The 4,704-nt window shown below is 38.1% G+C and overlaps 1 long non-coding RNA gene across 1 annotated transcript; it reads left to right on the forward strand.

Annotated features, from left to right (window-relative positions):
• The first annotated feature begins 990 nt into the window (after nt 1-990).
• LOC145879964 (uncharacterized) lies at nt 991-4,464 on the forward strand. The gene is made up of 2 exons (XR_014392835.1): nt 991-1,397; nt 4,261-4,464. It is a non-coding gene; the product is annotated as an uncharacterized LOC145879964 (long non-coding RNA).
• Nucleotides 4,465-4,704: the final 240 nt, after the last annotated feature.

Genomic DNA, 4,704 nt, shown 5'->3' on the forward strand with positions numbered 1-4,704 from the left:
CCACATCAGGCCTGCAAGGCACATTATGCTGGCTTGCAAGTAATGTGTAATTCCTATTGGAATTCAGCCAGAGTTAAAATATCCAACAGTTAGAATTTTTATTTTACAACATGCATTCAGAATGAATGTCAGTGTTTGGATCATTATTAAAGGAGACTACCTAAACCATTTAAACTGGAACAACCATTTCAGTAATTGATGCAACAAATCTAACAAACTGAAAAATGTGTTAATTATCTTTAAGTAGAATACTGTAAGATTAATCAATCAATATACAGTACATGCAAAAACACAGATATTAAAAACAACCATTAAAAATATCTGCAGCAGAGCATGCTGGGAAATATGATAACCATTGGCGTGGTTTTGATGAGAATGTTGTATGCTGCATTCATAACTACGTTGGAAATTAGTAATTACCAGTTGTGAAGTCGTAAATACCAGTTCGATGCATTCACATGCTTTGAACTCGTTGAAAAACACTGATTGGCTAATGGCCAACAAGCTGCGTCAACCATAAACTAAAAGTACAGCTATCATGCTTGTAAACAAACTACAGTGTTAAAAAAAACATATTAATATATAGCTTTTTATAAATAATATTTTGTTTCGTTTAACTGCCGAAAATGCTTTTATCTTACAAAGTTAATTTAATTCCTGAATCAACACTAAAAATGTTACACAGAAAAATATAAACTAGGTTACACTTGCCAATTTGCGGTGTATCTGCTCGCTTCATAAAAAATTATTGAGTTTTAGCAATTGACTGATGTTGAAAGAGAAAAGTTTGAAAAGAAAAAGGTTTTATTTTAATTTATCACAGCATCATAAACAGGTATACATTGATCTAGGTTTGTTGTTAGAAATGTATATACCAAAGCTAAATTACCTCCATATTCTTCCATTTAAACCTGTAATATGTAAAGTTTTGTATTTTTTTATGTTAAAAAGCTCCAAAAAATCACTAGTGGTCATCCAATGTAATGCAACAATAGAGTGCCGCTAGCCTGCTTGAGAACTGCTGTATTTGCTGGTATTCATTTTCCCAGTTGGGTCAAATGTTCCCGCCAGATTCTGTGGCGCGCAGAATGAGTGAAGTGTTTTCTGTGAGTGAGGAGGCAGTTTGAGAACATGCTAGTTGAGCCCTTAGCCAACACTTGGCTAATGGCTATCGAAGATAGCTAGCTTACAGACATGGCAGACATGAGGGGCAAAATACCCGACCCAGCAGCAACTACTCCTCCATCTAAGACAAAGATACAGATACATTTGGGGAGCGATAGAGCCTGGGCCAAGACGGAGTAAACCTCGGATTTGCGTTCACAAAGTGGAGAGAAGTAATGAAGTTGAATGGGTTAAAAATCGACCCAGAATTTGCATTTTGTTCCGCTTAAAAGGTAAGACATAGCTAGCTATATTATATATCTTTTTAGAGATAAAGTGAACGTTACTATTTTATGGAACGCCGTTTGGGCCTTTGCTTGTCAAAAAAGATACACTTGAAGTAACACTATTTGACACGTCAAATAAGCTTTTAGTTTGAAACGTAAAATAACACAATTCTAATATAGAATGTGGGTTTAGAATTTGCACGTGCAAGTCAATCGCCACCACTACGTTCAGTAGCACTGTCAAAGCTGTACAAAAAAAAGTCTGCAAACAAGCACACACACGGGCCACGATGTGTTTACAATATCGCGTTGGTAATAAGGCATTATTTGTTCTAAAACATCTGTGTGAGCATTTTGAATAAGAGCAGGAGCAAACAAGCAGGACCAATTTTTTTAAATAAATATCTTTGATACATGTTATTAGAAACTCTGGGGTAACTAACTAGCTTTAGCGTGGTACCCACCAATGCAAGCAGCCTGAAAACAATTAACAGTAGAAACTGAAGTCATTTTCAATATTATTAGCAATGATTTAGGAATCCATTAGCTAGGTAGCCACTTGTTGTTCTCCTATGGAAATCATATTTCAGTTCATGAAAATAACTAGCTAGCCAGCTACTTAACCCTGTTGCCCAAAGCTAATGTTATAAGCAGCCTGCTAGCTTCAGTGAGGCTTGACTTGACCGGGTTATGTATTGTGAAGGCAGCCACAATAAGGAATTTGATGTTTGCCTTCAAAATAAAAGTCCCTTTTTGAAAGTGACGCAAATGGTTGCCATTTGTGGAATCATGCCATATTTAGACTAGATACTGTTGAACAAGGTTGGAGTGTTGGAATGTGGAGCAATAAAATGGGGTATCAGTCTTCTTGCTGACACCCACTGAACACAACTGTGAAGAGTTTACGCAAATATTAGCTTCGTAGCTCCTATTGCATGACTTTGGCTATGGGAAATCACCTCCCCAGTCAGCCTATTGTGCATATTGACATTCATATTGCACTGTAAAGCCTTACCTAAGGATTTGGGATCAATGAAATGGGGTATCAGTCTACTCAGTTCCCAAGTGCTTTTTTCCTAAAGTCCTCCTTAGAGTTATCAGACTCCAAAACATCCACGTTGTATTGTTTTTCCTCTGGAATAGTGTGTAATACACATAGTAGGTTGACTAGTACAATAAATGTGGCTCATTACACAGTGGTTTCAGAGTCCCGCAATAAGAGCTACGACGCTAATGTTCGTGGGTGTCACTGAGTAGACTGATACCGCATGTCATTGATCCACAATCCATAGGTAAGGCTGTACAGTGAAATAAGTATGCCCCCAATGCAATTCTAAAGTCTAATACATATGCAGTGTGATTTAAACAGATTATTGTCAAATTAACAAATTATTGTCTTTTGTTGAATTTATAACAACATTCCAACCTCGTTTAGCATGATCTATTCCATTATGGCACTGTTTGTATTCATTTGGATCACTTTCAATGAGAGACTTATATTGTGAAGGCGAACCGCAAATTCCACTATTGTGGCTTATCCTTATTGTGTCTAGCTTCACATAGATGGGTCTGACCATCATTAATCAAATAAGAACTGTTTTATAAATTAGGAGTATTTTAGATTATGACACCTAACTAGATAGTTAGCTAGCAAACTATAGCTACTGAAACGGATGTCGTTTTGCTAGGTTTTTGGGGAAGAACATTGTTTGCATCCATCAGCTAGCTAGCTTTTTTTATGACCAGCACTTTCCCAGAGCTTTGAGGAGTGTGTCTGCACTCAAGTGTGGCAGAGGCAGGTGCACGCGACAAAAACATACCAGCATCAGAGCATATGTATCGGTGAATCGCTGTGACATATGAAATACGAGTGATCGTGTAATGTATGAGTAATAACTACGTAAAAAAATGTATGAACGAGTTAAATTATGTGACGTGCAGTCATATTCAAGTCCCGATTGGTCAATAAGCTTATTTGACATGTCAAATATTGTTATTTGACAGATCAAATAGCGTTATTTGACGTATCTTTTTTGACACGCAAAGACCCAAATGGAGTTCCATACTATTTAGTTGTAAATATGTATCCATTTGAATACAAAATGTTGCTTCACTAGTTAGTCGTAACTAGCTAACGTATGTGTATAATGTTACTTGACCTTGTGTTACATATCTGATGTCCGTGGTCTTAAAACCATGCTGATATTGGCTGGATAGCTACTGATAGTTAATTCTATAGACAAAATTCTCAACATATAGTATTCCATCTTTCAGCTAAATTAGACTACAATAACAAGTCTTGAAGGTGAAGTATCTATGCATTGAAAACTGCAAAGGACTACATCGACATCCCAGAACAGATAGCAGTGTTGAGAAGAATGGGCTCTCAATTGGGGCTACCAGGGAGAATGATCCTGAGATCAGATGACCCAAGACTCCCTGAAGTGCCACCACCAATGGTTGAGCTTCTACAACTTCGAGGAGACGTAGCCATTCAATACAGGGTGCCGTACGCACACCTTTGAGCTGAGAAGGACCGGAGCTTTCCCTGTTGTCAGACTTGGTGGTTCACATGAAGTGTGAAAACCTACTTAGAATTGTTGTTGAAAGAGGTGGGCCTACAACCAAACATATAAATCATATACAGTGCCTTCAAAAAGTATTCATAACCCTTCACTTACTCCACATTTGTCACGCCCTGATCGGTTTCACCTGTCTTTGTCATTGTCTCCACCCACCTCCACGTGTCACCCGTTTTCCCCATTATTCATAGGGTATTTATTCCTGTGTTCTATATTTGTTTGTTGCCAGTTTGTCTCATCTTGTCAAGACAACCAGCGTGTTTATCCGTGCTCCTGCTTTTTCCAAGTCTCTGTTTTTCTAGTCCTCCCGGTTCTGACCTTTGCCTGCCCTGACACTGAGCCCGCCTGCCTGACCATTCAGCCTGCCCTGACCTCGAGCCTGCCTGCCACTCTGTACCTCCTGGACTCTGACCTGGTCTATGATCTTTTGCCTGTCCACGACCTGTCTCTTTGCCTGCCCCTTGTTTTATAATAAATATCACAGACTCTAACCATCTGCCTCCTGTGTCTGCATCTGGGTGTCGCCCTGTATCGTTATAACTTTTTGTTGTGTTACAGCCTGAATTCAACATTGATTAAATACAAAAAAATCACACCAATCTACACACAATACCCCATAATGACAAAGTGAAAACATGTTTTAGAAATCTTTGCAAATGTATTGAAAATGAAATACAATCATATCTAATATACATAAGTATTCACACACCTGAGTCAATACATGTTAGAAT

This window comes from Salmo salar, chromosome 07 (assembly GCF_965601325.2).
Source record: "Salmo salar chromosome 07, fSalSal1, whole genome shotgun sequence".
Taxonomy (NCBI): domain Eukaryota; kingdom Metazoa; phylum Chordata; class Actinopteri; order Salmoniformes; family Salmonidae; genus Salmo; species Salmo salar.